At 41.1% G+C, this 16,282-nt stretch overlaps 1 pseudogene; it reads right to left on the bottom strand.

The window, feature by feature from the left end:
- LOC138083445 (pregnancy-associated glycoprotein 1-like) overlaps positions 1-16,243 on the bottom strand; it is a 36,370-nt pseudogene extending 20,127 nt beyond the window's left edge.
- Positions 16,244-16,282: the final 39 nt, after the last annotated feature.

Below are 16,282 nucleotides of genomic sequence, written 5' to 3'. Positions count from 1 at the left end.
CCCTATTGATCTCATGGGAATTATGACAAATCTCGAGGGCAGTCCTATGATGGCTGAAAAATAGGACAGGAAGACCACTTTCTCCCCCAACAAATTCATCAAAAGAACATTTGAAAGCTGAGTAAATGCCACAAAACACACTTCTGAATGCAGGCAGAGGATGTCAGGCACCAAGAAAGGCAGCCCATTGTCTTTGAAAGGAGGTAGGAAAAAATGCAAAAGATAAAAAGAGAGACAAAGGAGGTAGGGACGGAGATCCAACCCAGGAAGGGTGCCTTAAAAACAGAGGAGTTTCCAAACACCAAGAAACACTCTCACTGGCGAGTCTGTGATGAGCCTTGGAACCTCAGAGGGCAACATAACTGAGAGGAAAAATAAATAAATAAGTTAAACCCACAGATTACATGCTCAACGTTAACTCCCAGCAGAGAAGCAGCACAGACGCCTGCATCCGCCACTAGCAAGAGGGGGCTGTGTAGGGAGGTGCGGGCTGCATTGCTTAGAGTTATGAAGGACTGGGCCTGAATGCCCCATAGGACAATCTGAGGGAACTAAATTGAGATAGCAAACCAGACCCTGGGATAGCTACTGTGGTGAAAAGCTCTAAACTAAGACACCACCAGGCCTACTCATAGAACAAAGGAGTGAACAGAGGTAGCCAGCTGCAGACCAGCCCATCCCCTGCCAGAGACAGAGGATCAAGGGCAGCCAGAGCCGAAAGGGGGCAATCGCAGCCCCAGAGAGGCATCATCTACCAAACTGCAAGAAGGTTTCATTGCTAACCAAAACTTCTTGGGATTCTGGACAGTCAACATCTGCCTGAGAATGTGTGCTGGTTGTACAGCCAGAAAACTGAGCGGCAGGGACGGGAGAGGTGATAAGTCACAACAACCATGCTCACCAAACACCTGGTCACCTGAGTGGCTCGGATCTGGGAAGGGCACAAAACGCAGGCCTAACTGAGTCTGTGCCTTTGAGGAGTACCTGAGTACCTGAACCTGAGCAGCTTAGACCTGGGAAGTGCATGGAACTCAGGGCCCACCTCAGACAGTTCCCCACAGAGCCACATAGAGCCTGAGCAGTATAAACTGGGAAAGCATACATGCCATTAGCGGGGGCAAACCCAGTGTGTCTGAGATACTGGGAGCACTCCCCACACATGCCAGTGATATTTGTTTGCAGTGTTCCTCCTTCCTCAAAACACAGCTGAACAAGTGTGCCTAAAAAATTTTCCATCACCCCCTCCTTGGGTCAAGACAGAAATTAGACACTGAAGAGACCAGCAAACAAAAGAATCTAAAACAGAGGGGACTGCCCCTGGAAGTGACAGGCACTATAGATTAAAACCCTGCAGTTAGCTCCGACTACATAGGAAGGGTCTATCAATCTTGAGAAGTATAAGATGGATCAAGGAACTATGTGAAAGTGAACTGACCCCACACTGTCCACAAAAACACCAGAGAAAGTTCTAGATTTATATTTACTATTTTCATTCTTTAAACTTATTTTTTTTTATTTTTAAGTCCTCTACTACTCCTTTAATTTCATTTTTATAAACTATTATTACTTGAAAAAAAGACCCTATTTATTAAAGTAATATATATATATATGTAATTTTTGTGATTTTGTTTTCTTCTTTAATATTGCATTTTTGAGAATCCAACGTCTACTCTATATTTTTAATCGTTGCTTTTTGATATTTGTTATCAATTATGTACCTTTAAGAACCCAATCTTCAGTAACCAATTTTGCCTGGGGGCAACATCACTGGCCTGATTTCTCTCTCCTCCTTTGGATCTTGTTTCTCTCCACTAGGTCACCTCTGTCTCCTCCCTCCCCCTTCTCTTCTCTACCGAACTCCGTGAATCTCTTTGTGTGTTCTGGACTGTGGAGAACACTTAGAGAACTGATTACTGGGTGGACTTGTCTGTCTCCTTTTGATTCCCCCCTTTATCCCCCTGGCCACCTCTTTCTCCTTCCTCCCTCTTCTCTTCTATGTTTGACTCTATGAACATCTCTGAGGGATCCAGACTGTGGAGAGCACATAGTGAAGTGAATACTGGTTAGCTTGCTCTCTCCCTTTTTGATTCCCTTTCTCTTCCTGGTCACTTCTATTTCCATCCTCCCTCTTCTCTTCTCTGTGAAAATCTGTGAACATCTCTGAGGCATCCAGACTGTGGAGAGCACATAAGGAAATGATTACTGGCTAGCTTGCTCTCTCATCTTTTGATTCCCCCTCTTCTAATTCTGGTCACCTCTATCTCCCTCCTCCCTCTTCTCTTCTCCATGTAACTCTGTGAACCTCTCTGGGTGTCCCTCACTGTGGAGAAACTTTTCATCTTTAACCTAGATGTTTTAACACTGGTGCTGTATAGACGGGGAAGTCTACACTATTATAAGAATGAAACTGAAAACCAGAGGCAGGAGGCTTAAATCCAAATCCTGAGAACACCAGAGGACTCCTGATTCCAGGGAACACTAATTGATAGGAGCTCATCAAACGCTTCCATACCTACACTGAAACCAAGCACCACCCAAGGGCCAATAAGTTCCAGAGAAAGACATACCACGCAAATTCTCCAGCAACACAGGAACATAGCCCTGAGCTTCAATATACAGGCTGCCCAAAGTCACTCCAAACCCATTGACTTCTCATAACTCATTACTGGACACTTCTTCATACTTCAGAGTGAAGAAATCCAGTTCCACCCACCAGAACACCGTCACAGGCTTCCCTAACTAGGAAACCTAGACAAGCCACCCGTCCAACCCACCCACAGAGAGGAAGCTCCACAATAAAGACAGCTCCACAAACTGCCAGAATACGGAAAGGTGACCCCAAACACAGCAATATACACAAGAAGAAGAGGCAGAGAAATACCCAGCAGGTGAAAGAACAGAATAAATGTCCACCAGACCAAACAAAAGAGGAAGAGATAGGGAATCTACCTGATAAAGAATTTCAAATAATGATAGTGACAATGATCCAAAATCTTGAAAACGAAAGGAATTACAGATAAATAGCCTGGAGACAAGGATTGAGAAGATTCAAGAAAGGTTTAACAAAGACCTAGAAGAAATAAAAAAGAGTCAATGTATACTAAGTAATGAAATAAAAGAGATTAAAAACACTCTGGAGGGAACCAACAGTAGAAGAATGGAGTCAGAAGATAGGATATTCAGGTAGAAGATCGAATGATAGAAATCAACGAAACATAGAGGAAAAAGAAAAACAGATGAAAAGGAGCACAATCTCAGAGACCTCTGGGACGATGTTAAACGCCCCAACATTCGAATAATAGGAGTCCCAGAAGAAGAAAGACCATGGGAAACTACTTGAGATAATAGTTGAAAATGTCCCTAAGTTGGGGAAGGAAATAATCATGCAAGTCCAAGAAACCCAGAGAGTCTCAAACCAGATAAACCCAAGGAGAAATATCCCAAGACACATGTTAATCAGATTAACAAAGATCAAACACAAAGAACAAATATTAAAAGCAGCAAGGGAAAAACAACAAATAGCACACAAGGGGGTTCCCATAAGTATAACAGCTGAGCTTTGTATAGAAACTCTTCAGGCCAGGAGGGAATGTCAGGGCATACTTCAAATGATGAAAGGGAAAAAAAAGAACAAAAACTACAGCCCAGATTACCGTACACAGCCAGGATCTCATTCAAATTTGAAGGAGAAATCAAAAGCTTTACAGACAAGCAAAAGCTGAGAGAATTCAGCACCACCAAACCAGCTCTCCAACAAATGCTAAAGGGTCTTCTCTAGATAGGAAACACAGAAAGGGTGTGTAAAATCTTCAACCCAAAGCAACAAAATAAATGGCAATGGGATCATACTTATCAATAATTACCTTCAATGTAGATGGGTTGAACAAACAAATGGGTTGCCCCAAACAAAAGACAAAATCTGGCTGAATGGATACAAAAGCAAGGCTGCTATATTTGTTGTCTACAAGAGACCCACCTCGAAACAAGGGACACATACAGACTGAAGTGTAGGGCTGGGAAAAGTTATTCCATGCAAATGGAGACCAAAAGGAAGCAGGAGTAGCAATACTCATTTCAGATAAAATAGACTTTAAAACAAAGGCTGTGAAAAGAGGCAAAGAAGGACTCTACATAATGATCAAACTATCAATCCAAGACTAGGATATGACAATTATAAATATAAATGCACCCAACATAGGAGCACCACAATATGTAAGACAAATGCTAACAAGTATGAAAGGGGAAATTAACAATAACACAATAATAGTGAGAGACTTTAATTCCCCACTTCACACCTATGGCTAGATCAACTAAACAGAAAATTAACAAGGAAACACAAATGTTAAGTGATACAATAGACCGGTTAGTCCTAATTGATATCTATAGGCATTTCACCCCAAAACAATGAATTTCACCTTTTTCTCAAGTGCACACGAAACATTCTCTAAGATAGATCACATCTTGGATCATAAATCTAGCTTCGGTAAATTCAAAAAAAAAAAAAGAAAAGAAAAGAAAAGAAATTATTCCAAGCATCTTTTCTGACCACAATGCAGTAAGATTAGATCTCAACTACTGGAGGAAAACTATTAAAAATTCCAACATATGGAAGCTGAACAACACGCTGATGAATAACCAACAAATCACAGAAGAAATCAAAATATGCATAGAAACGAATGAAAATGAAAACAAAACAAGCCAAAACGTGTGGCACACTGAAAATCAGTGCTAAGGGGAAGATTCGTAGGAATACAGGCATACCTCAAGAAACAAGAAAAACGTCAAATAAATACCTAAATCGTCACCTAAAGCAACTAGAAAAGGAAGAGATGAAGAACCCCAGTGTTAGCAGAAGGAATGATATCCTCAAAATTCAGGCAGAAATAAATGCAAAAGAAACAAAGAGACCGTAGCAAAAATCCACAAAGGCAAAAGCTGGTTCTTTGAGAGGATTAATAAAATTGACAAACCATTACCCAGACTCATCGAGAAACAAAGGGAGAAAAATCAAATCAATAAAATTAGAAATGAAAATGGAGAGATTGCAACAGACAACACAGAAATACAAAGGATCATAAGAGACTAATCTAAGCTATTACATGCCAATAAAATGGACAACTTGGAAAAAATGGACAAATTCTTAGAAAAAGTACAACTTTTCAAAACTGAATCAGGAAGAAATAGAAAATCTTAACAGACCAATCACAAGCATGGAAATTGAAACTGTAATTAGAAATCTTCCAGCAAACAAAAGCTCAAGACCAGATGGCTTCATGGCTGAATTCTACTAAAAATTTAGAGAAGAGCTAACACCTATCCTACTCAAACTCTTCCAGAAAATTGCAGAGGAAGGTACCCTTACAAACTCATTTTATGAGGCCACCATCACCTTAATAGCAACACCTGACAAAGATGCCACAGAAAAGAAAACTATAGGCCAAGATCCCTGATGAACATAGAGGCGAAAATCCTTAACAAAATTCTAGCAATCAGAATACAACAACACATTAAAAAGTTCATACATCATGACCAAGTGGGCTTTATCCAAGGGATGCAAGGATTCTTCATCTCTGCAAATCGATCAATGTAATACACCACATTAACAAATTGAAAAAGAAAACCCATATGATTATCTCTATAGATGCAGAGGAAGGCTTTGACAAAATTCATGATAAAAGCTCTCAAGAAAGCAGAAATAGAAGGAACATATCTCAACAAAATGAAAGCTATATATGACAAACACGCAGCAAACAGTATCCTCAATGGTGAAAATTGAAAGCATTTCCATTAAAGTCAGGAACAAGATAAGGGTGCTCACTTTCACCACTATTATTTAACATAGTTTTGGAAGTATTGGCCACAACAATCAGAACAGAAAAAGAAATAAAAGGAATCTAAACTGGAAAAGACGAAATAAAACTCTCACTGTTTGCAGATGGCATGATACTATATAGAAAACCCTAAAGACTCCACCAGAAAATTAGTAGAGCTAATCAATGAATATGGTAAAGTTGCAGGATATAAAATCAACACACAGAAATCACTTGCATTCCTGTACACTAATAATGAGAAAATGGAAAGAGAAATTAAGGGAAAAATTCCATTCAACATTACAATGAAAGATTAACATACTTAGGACTATATCTACCTAAAGAAACTAAAGACCTATATATAGAAAACTTTAAAACACTGGTGAAAGAAATCAAAGAGGACACTAATAGATGGAGAAATAAACCATGCTCATGGATCAGAAGAATCAATACAGTGAAAATGAGTACACTACCCAAAGCAATCTATAGATTCGATGCAGTGCCTATCAAGCTACCAACAGCATTTTTCACAGAACTAGAACAAATAATTTCATAATTTGTAAGGAAATACAAAAAACCTCGAATAGCCAAAGCAATCTTGAGAAAGAAGAATGGAACGGGAGGAATCAACCTGTCTAGCTTCAGGCTCTACTACAAAGCCACAGTCATCAAGACAGTATGGTACTGGCACAAAGACAGAAATATGGAACAAAATAGAAAGCCCAGAGATAAATCCAAACACCTATGGACATCTTATCTTTGACGAAAGAGGCAAGAATGTACAATGGAGAAAAGACACTCACTTTAGCAAGTGGTGCTGGGAAAACTGGTCAACCACTTGTAAAAGAATGAAACTAAAACATTTTCTAACACCATATACAAAAATAAACTCAAAATGGATTAAATATCTAAATGTACAACCAGAAACTATAAAACTCCTGGAGGAGAACATAGGCAAAACACCCTCCGACATAAATCACAGCAAGGTCCTCTATGACCCAATTCCCAGAGTACTGAAAATAAAAGTAAAAAGAAAACAAATGGGACCGAATTAAACTGAAAGCTTCTGCACACAAAGGAAACTATAAGCAAGGTGAAAAGACAGCCTTCAGAATGGGAGAAAATAATAACAAATGAAGCAACTGACAAATAATTAATCTCAAAAACATACAAGCAACTCCTGCAGCTCAATTCCAGAAAAATAAATGGCTCAATGGAAAAAAAAAAAATGTGTCAAAGAACTAAACAGACATTTCTCAGAAGAAGACATACAGATGGCTAACAAACAGATGAAAAGATGCTCAACATCTCTCAATATCAGAGAAATGCAAATCAAAACTATAATGAGGTACGATTTCACACCAGTCAGAATGGCTGTCCAAAAGTCTACAAGCAATAAATGCTGGAGAGGGTGTGGAGAAAAGGGAACCCTCTTACACTGTTGGTGGGAATGCAAAGTAGTACAGCCATTATGGAGAACAGTGTGGAGATTCCTTAAAAAAAAAAAAAAAAACAAACTGGAAATAGAACTGCCTTATGACCCAGCAATCCCACTACTAGGCATACACACTGAGGAAACCAGAATTGAAAGAGACACGTGTACCCAAATGTTCATCGCAGCACTGTTTATAATAGCCAGGACATGGAATTCACCTAGATCTCCATCAGAGATGAATGGATAAAAAAGCTGTGGTACATATGTACAATGGAGTACTATTTTGCCATTGAAAAGAATACATTTGAATGAGTTCTAATGAGGTGGATGAATCTGGAGCAGATTATACAGAGTGAAGTAAGCCAGAAAGAAAGTCACCAATACAGTATACTAATGCATGTATATGGAGTTTAGAAAGATATTAATGATAACCCTGTATGCGAGACAACAAAAGACACACAGATGTATAGAACAGTCTTTTGCACTGTGTGGGAGAGGGAGAGGGTGGGATGATTTGGGAGAATGGCAGTGAAACATGTATATTATCATATGTGAAACAAATCGCCAGTCCAGGTCTGGTGCATGATACAGGATGCTCGGTGCTGGTGCACTGTGATGACCAAGAAGGATAGTATAGGGAGGGATGTGGGTGCTCAGGATGAGGAACACGTGTACACCCGTGAAGGATTCATGTCAATGTATGGCAAAACAAATACAATATTGTAAATTACTTAGCCTGCAATTAAAATAAATAAATTTATATTTTTAAAAATGAGTAATTTTCATGCTGGTGTGTGAGGACAAAAGTAGACTTGGTGGAATTTGAGACTCAAAGATTGTCCCCTATAATTCAGACCAGTACTCTCAACTCTCTGTTGAACACTAGAAGGGTATCTGCTATACCTTCCTACAGTTCTCTGTATGTAGCTCTCTCCTGTGAACTCTAAATATATAGAGTCATAAATCACTCTTCTTTGGGAGACTGTTTGTCTCTGCCTAGGTCCACCTTCCATCTATGTGTTGGAAAGCATTTCTAGAGTTGGGCCAATTGTACAACTCTCCTTGCTTGCTCCCCATCCCAGGAACCCATTCTATGCTGCCAGATGTTTGATGTAAAAACAATGCTCTTTCATTTGTCTTTTCTACTTTGGAATTATTTGAGACAGGAGAATAAAGGTGTCTTTTACTCCTCTATGTCTACCAAAATGGAGGTCCCCCTGCAATCAGAACTCACTGAATGCCTTGTGAATGCTAGGCACTGACCTCTGTGCATGGGTGCAAACTTGATTGGTGATATGCGTAGGGGTCTTAGGGAGCCTCAGTCTTGCTGGAGATACATGCCAATTACAAATAGCATTTCCTATGTGGTATGTTCAGTTCAGTTCAGTTCAGTTCAGTCGCTCAGTCATGTCTGACTCTTTGCAACCCTATGGACTGCAACATGCCAGGGCTTGCTATTATTCACCACCTCCTGGAGCTTAGGCATACTCATGCTCATGAAGTTGGTGATTCCATCCAACCATCTCATCCTGTGTCATCCTCTTATCTTGCCTTCAATCTTTCCCAGTAACAGGGTCTTTTTTATGAGTCAGTTCTTCACATCAGTTGGCCAAAGCATTGGAGGTTCAATCTCAGCATCTGTCCTTCCAATAAATATTCAGGATTGATTTCCTTTAGGATGACTGGGTGGATCTCCTTGCAGTCCAAGGGACTCTCAAGGTCTTGTCCAACACCACAGTTCAGAACCATCAATTCTTCATCGCTCACCATTCTTTATGGTGCAACTGTCATATCCATACATGACAACTGGAAAAAATCATAGCTTTGATTATACTGAACATTTTCAGCAAAGTTATGTCTCCACTTAAAAAAATGTATAGGTTTGTTATAGTTTTTCTTCAAATAAACAAGCATCTTTTAATTTCATGGCTGCAGTCTTCACCTAGAGTGATTTTGGAGGCCCCCAAAATAAAGTCTCTCACTGTTTCTATTTTTTCCCCATCTATTTACCATGAAGTGATGGGACCAAATGCCATGATCTTCATTTTCTGTATGTGAAGTTTAAACCAGATGTTTCACTCTCTTCTTTCACTGTCATCAAGAAGCTCTTTAGTTCCTCTTCAATTTCTGCTGTGAAGGTGGTGTCTTCTGTATATCTGAGGCTATTGATATTTCTCCCAGAAATCTTGACTCCAGCTTTAGCTTCATCCAGTTGGGCATTTCACATGGTGCACTCTGCATATAAGTTAAATAAGCAAGGTGACAATAAGTACTGCTCCTACAACCAGCTCAGACCCTGAGACCCTGGCCAGGAAATACATGACTAGCCCACAGAAACTCCAAAGGACAGGTCAGCTTTTGTCTGAGGGTGTCACCCAGAATCTTATCAATTAAGCCTCTTGTCCTCAGGTCACTCCTGAATTCCCCATTCCTGATTCTCTGTTATAGCCCCTGCTCCACTGTGTGCCCATGTACATGGGGTGTCTTTTTTATTAGTTGTTTCAAGTCTTTAGACTGCAGTCAATCTCTCTCCACTGCTGGGTAGCTGCTCCCTAAGGAGATCAGTTTTCTTGATTGGCTCAGGACTTTCCTTGTTTTTAAACTGATATTTATCTGTATTGAGAACTTCCTTGGTCCCAGGTAGCCCTGGACAGTTGGTCATCTTATAATTCTGTCCAGTCTCATGTAATCCTTCCTGATCCTCTGTTAAGCACATTGTAGAGTCCTCTAACCATGCTCCACGCCTCACAGGGACCCTGGTCAGAGTCCTGGTCAGAAGGCCTGGGGATTATGAACCCATGGGTTGTTCGCATATCTATGTGTTTCTGTTTGTTTGTATATGTGTTTGTACATGACTCTAATTTTGCTTTTGTGTCTCTGACTAGCTATGCATGTTTATACGTGTCTCTGTTTATATGTGTCTGCTTATGTGTTTCCATGTGTCTGTGTGTCTGTCTGTGTCATTGTGGGTGGTGTATATGCCTGTGACACTATGTGTATGAGAATCCATTTGTGTTTGTCTGCCTGTGTCCGTGTACAGATGTGGAGCATCACTGGGCTGACCCTCAGAGGGAGAGGCTTACCCGTCCATGTGTACACAACAGTCTCCTGCTTGGATCAATGGTACTCAGTTAAGCACTCCCTGGTAGTACGCTTTGTCCACCCCACCAATCATCACCACACTGCCCTTCCCCTGCATCTGTAGAGAGGAAACAGGGAGAGATCTTTGGAGGACAGTAACAACAGCACTGTTGGAGAGCTTGTGTTTGTGCTTGTCTACCCATCAAGGCCCTAATAAGATCTCCATTTACAGACTCAGAAATCGAGGCTGGGAGCAATTGAGAACCAGACTGAGGTCAGTTACTGGCTAATGAGTGGCAATGAGGAGGTTAGAAGCTGAGTCACAGAGTCACATAGTCACCCACTATGTCTTCTGAAGAGGCCCAGGACCTCCTGCTACCTGTGTGCTCAGAAACCCTCAGATGACAGGGTGCTGGAGAGTTTTTGCTTTCCCCTTGTCCAGCTTCTGATTTTTCAGGAAAATCAAAGCCTGGGAGTGCTAAGGATGTTGGTTCAGGTCACCCAGAGTTGGTTCTGCTGGCCTGTGACCTCTACTGTCCAAAGGGCCCCACACAAAGATGGGACCCCACCTATGCTCTCACTGTCTTAAAATTACTAATATTTATTTTTTTTACTTTTTTTTTTTTTACTAATATTTCTTGAACAAGGAATCCTACATTTTGTTTTGTGTCCCACACTTTTATTATTCACTGCCTCCTGCAAATGGTGTAGCTGTTCCTGGGCTCCCAGTGGAATGCTAACGAGGAAGGAAAGATATCCACCATCCTTCTCATTCCTTCCTTCCTTATCAAATAGATAAGCAAATCATATTGCTTTTTCCTCCAACTTGTTTCCTGTTGTCTTCCATTAGACTTCCTCCTCACTCACCGCCCTAGACCAAGTTACTGGTCTTGAGCCCAGGAGCAGGGATGTATTCCAATAAAATATTATTTATAAAAACCAGCAGTGATTCCAGGTAGGGTCCTGGGGCCATATTTATCCCGGGTTAGATTATCTCTCAGGATACTTCTTTATCAAGTGGTCTATAATTTTTGTGCAATTGAAAGCATCTTACTGCTAATTTGGAGAAAGAGATTGTCCATCTCAGACTTACTTGTTCAAATAGAAGGCAAAAACAGGCTCAGAGATGGCACCTTGATTCTTCTGCTTGTCAAAGACGGGGATGGCTCCAATGAAGGATATGTTGTGGTAGTTCAAGCCCAAGATGCCATCAAAATGTATACCCTCAAACCCAGTTTCCGCCAGGCTTAGACTGAACGGCTGGTCGGTGCTTACAAGGTCCCGAATCTGTGGGAGAGAAGAGTGGTCCCATTTACAGATAAGTGAAGTGGGGCTAGGACTGTGCTGGGGTGCATTGCCGTTACATCCTCAGAGAAGAATTGAGGCTGGGCTGTGTCTTTAGTGGACCTCAGATGGTTAGATCAAGCTGGGAGGGGAATTTGGATTCCATCTGTGAGAGGCTGTGAATTTTAAAACATCTGCCCCTCTAAAAAACACCACCTGAGTGAGTCAAATTGGCCTTGTGGCGTCTGTCCGGGTGGGGCAACCAAGAGTCACGCCAGGACCCAATGGTGCCACCTTGTGGACAAAACAATCGAGAGCAAGATAGCCTTCTCTTTGCCATGGGTTCGATAAATGACAGAAATGGTATGGACCTAACAGGTGCAGAAGATATTAAGAAGAGATGGCAGGAATACACAGAAGAACTATACAAAAAAAGATCTTCACGACCAAGATAATCATGATGATATAATCACTCACCTAGAGCAAGACATCGTGGAATGTGAAGTCAAGTGGGCCTTAGGAAGCATAACTACGAACAAAGCTAGTGGAGGTGAAGGAATTCCAGTTGAGCTATTTCAAATTCTGAAAGATGATGCTGTGAAAGTGCTGAACTCAATAAGTCAGCAAATTTGGAAAGTTCGGCAGTGGCCACAGGACTGGAAATGGTCAATTTTGATTCCAATCCCAAAGAAAGGTAATGCCAAAGAATGCTCAAACTACTGCACAATTGCACTCATCTCAGATGCTAGTAAAGTAATGCTCAAAGTTCTCCAAGCCAGGCTTTAGCAATATGTGAACTGTGAATTTCCAGATGTTCAAGCTGGTTTTAGTAAAGGCAGAGGAACCAGAGATCAAATTGCCAACACCTGCTGGATCATGGAAAAAGCAAGAGAGTTCCAGAAAAACATCTATTTCTGCTTTATTGACTATGCCAAAGCCTTTGATTGTGTGAATCACTATAAAATGTGCAAAATTCTGAAAGAGATGGGAATACCAGACCACCTGACCTGCCTCTGGAGAAATCTGTATGCAGGTCAAGAAGCAACAGTTAGAACTGGACATGGAACAACAGACTGGTTCCAAATAGAAAAGGAGTATGTCAAGGCTGTATATTGTTACCCTGTTTATTTAACTTCTATGCAGAGTACATCATGAGAATCGCTGGGGTGGAAAGTACAAGCTGGAATCAAGATTGCGGGGAGAAATATCAATAACCTCAGATATGCAGATGATACCACCCTTATGGCAGAAAGTGAAGAAGAACTAAAAAGCCTCCTGATGAAAGTGAAAGTGGAGAGTGAAAAAGTTGGCTTAAAGCTCAACATTCAGAAAACAAAGACCATGGCATCTGGTCCCATCACTTCACGGGAAGCAGATGGGGAAACAGTGGAAACAGTGTCAGACTTTACTTTTTTGGGCTCCAAAATCATGGCAGATGGTGACTGCTGCCATGAAATTAAAAGACACTTACTCCTTGGAAGAAAAGTTATGACGAACCTAGGTAGTATATTCAAAAGCAGAAACATTACTTTGCCAACCCAGGTACATTTAGTCAAGGCTATGATTTTTTTCAGTGGTCATGTATGGATGTGAGAGTTGGACTGAGAAGAAGGCTGAGCGTCGAAAAATTGATGCTTTTGAACTGTGGTGTTGGAGCAGACTCTTGAGAGTCCCTTGGACTGCAAGGAGATTCAGCCAGTCCATTCTGAAGGAGATCAGCCCTGGGATTCCTTTGGAGGGAATGATCCTGAAGCTGAAACTCCAATACTTCAGCCACCTCTTGTGAAGGGTTGACTCATTGGAAAAGACTCTAATGCTGGGAGGGATTGGGGGCAGGAGGAGAAGGGGACAACAGAGGATGAGATGGCTAGATGACATCACTGACTCAATGGACGTGATTCTGAGTGAACTCCAGGATTTGGTGTTGGACAGGGAGGCCTGGCGTGCTGCAATTCATGGGGTGGCAAAGTATTGGAACCGACTAAGTGACTGAACTGAATTGAATCATTAGCTCTTGTGTGAGCCCAGAAAACAGAAGCATCGGCTCAATCAGGGTTCTGGGTCGGGGTTCAGAAATAGATGTCATTTGGCTTGAATCAATATTTAGACTTTTGGATGGCAGCCATAACTTCAAAACCAAAGATTTCCTTCTCACCATATGGCAGAATAATTCATATTTGTTCCAGACTCAGGAACCCAGAAAGCCCTCTCAGGGCCATTTTTTCTTAGCAGGCACACATGCAATCTAGAAGGTGGAATTATCATCATGGTGCCCATTTGCCAGATGAGAAAAGTGAGGTTAAGAGACTTGATCAAGCTCACACAGCTAAGCGTGTGAAAAGCCAAGTACAAACCCAGGGTAACAGTTCTCAAATTGTGTGTTTTTGCTCCACACTCACTGGGATTGGTGGGTGGTGATCTGGCACCAAAATTAGGCAGAAGCAAGCAGTATTCAAATTTAAATTGAAGTATGTGAGGAAAACCACTAGACCGTTAAGTTATGACCCAAATCAAATCCCTTATGAATTTATATTAGAGATGAAAAATAAATTCAAGAGATTATGTCTGGTAGCCTGAAGAACTATGGATGGAGGTTTGTAACACTGTACAAGAGGTGGTCACCAAAACCATTCCCAAGAAAAACTAATGTGAGAAGGAAAAGGGGTTGCCTGAGGAGACTTTAAAAACATCTGAGAAAATAAGAGAAATGAAAGGCAAAGGAGAAAGGGAAAAATATACCCAAATGGAATGCAGACTTCTGGAGAATAGCAAGGAAAGATAAGAAAGTCTTCATAAGTGAACAGTGCAAGAATTAGAGGAAAATAATAGAATTGTAAAGAGTATAAATCATTTCAGGAAAATTTGAGCTACCAGAGGAACACTTTATAAAATGATGGGCACAATAAAGGACAGAAAAGTCAAAGACCTAACAGAAGCAGATGAGATTAAGAAGAGGTGGCAAGAATGCACAGAACTGTACAAGAATGGTCATGAAGACCAGGATGGTGATGATGCTTGGGTCATTCATGTAAAGCTAGATATACTGGAGTATGAAGCCAAGTGGGCCTTAGGAAGCATCACTGCAAACAATGTTAGGAGAGGTGACGGAATTCCAGCTGAGCTATTTAAAAATCCTAAAGAATGAGGCTCTAAAAGTGCTGCATTCAATATATCAGCAAATTTGGAACACTCAGCAGTGGCCATAGTGCTGAAAAAAGTCAGTTTTCATTCCTTCCAAAAGAAAGCAATTCCAAAGAATGTTCAAACTATCATGGAATTGTTCCCATCTCACTTGCTAGCAAGGTAATGTTCAAAATCCTTAAAGATAAGCTTCTACAATACCTGAACTGAAAACTTCCAGATGTAGAAACTGGTTTGAGGAACCAGAGGTCAAATTTCCCACATTCACTGGATCATAGAGAAAGAAAGGGAATCCCAGAAAATATTTTCGTATGCTTCACTGACTATGCTAAAGCCTTTCACTGTGTAGAAAACAACAAACTGTGGAAAATTCTTAAGGAAACGGGAGTACCAGGTCACCTTACCTGTCTCCTGAAAAGCCTGCATGGAGATCAAAAAGTGGCACTTAGAATAAGACACGGAATAACTGAAAGATTTAAAACTGGGAAAGAAGCATGACAAGGTGTACATTCTCACTCTGGTTATTTAACTAATAGGTAGGATACATAATTCGATAAGCTGGACTGCATAATTCTCACGCTGGAATAAAGATTGCTGGGACAAATATCAACATCCACAGATATGAAGATGACACTGCCCTAATAGCAGAAAGCAAAAAAAAAAACAAAAGAGCCTCTTGATGAGGAGAGGAGATGCAAAAACTGGCTTAAAATTCAACATTTAAAAAACTATTCACAAAAATATACTCAACATTCATGGCATCGTGTCTCATCACTTCATGGCATATGCATGAGGGAAAAGTGGAAACAGTGGCAGATTTTGTTTTCTTAGTCCCCAAAGCCACTATGGACCTTGACTGCAGCCACAAAATTTGCTCCTTGGAAGGAAGAAAGGCTATGAAAAACCTAGACAATGTATTAAAAACCAGAGACTCACTTTGCTACAGAGGTCTGCAGTGTCACAGCTATGATTTTGCTGTACATAATCATGTACAGATGTGCAATCTGGACCATAAGAAAGGGTGAAGGGCAAAAAATTGAGCTTTTGAACTGTGGTTCTTGAGGAGATTCTTGACAGCCCCTTATACAACAAGGAGATCAAACCAGTAAATCTGAAAGGAAATCAACCTGTGACCCCTGCTGTCTCAGCTGAGGCATCTACTGAGTCCCTCCAGATAGGAAGAACAGATGCTTTCACTGCAAAAGTACCTAACCATGGCAGCTCCAAGCAAATAGTTTGTAGCTCCACCCCTGGAGGAAGCTCAGAAAGGCTGAATTCTCTGCGTACCCTGGGTCTCCTGATACATGCATTGCATGCTCCCCAGCAGCATTGGAGGCCAAGGAAGGGGCATTCTGGGCCCTGGAGGAGGGGGATGACTCAGGAATCCACTGGGGTAAATACTTACCAAGTGGAACTGGAAAGGATAGAGGGGGCATATGTGGCAGAGAGCTGGTGACTGGGGTGTGGGAACAAGAGGGAACCAACTCTGCATGAAGTACCTCACCCAAACTTCCCTGGAGGAGAAGCCCAG

This window comes from Capricornis sumatraensis, chromosome 8 (assembly GCF_032405125.1).
Source record: "Capricornis sumatraensis isolate serow.1 chromosome 8, serow.2, whole genome shotgun sequence".
NCBI lineage: Eukaryota > Metazoa > Chordata > Mammalia > Artiodactyla > Bovidae > Capricornis > Capricornis sumatraensis.
The sequence above is the reverse complement of the archived record's forward strand: the minus strand, read 5'-3'. Positions and strand labels throughout refer to the sequence as shown.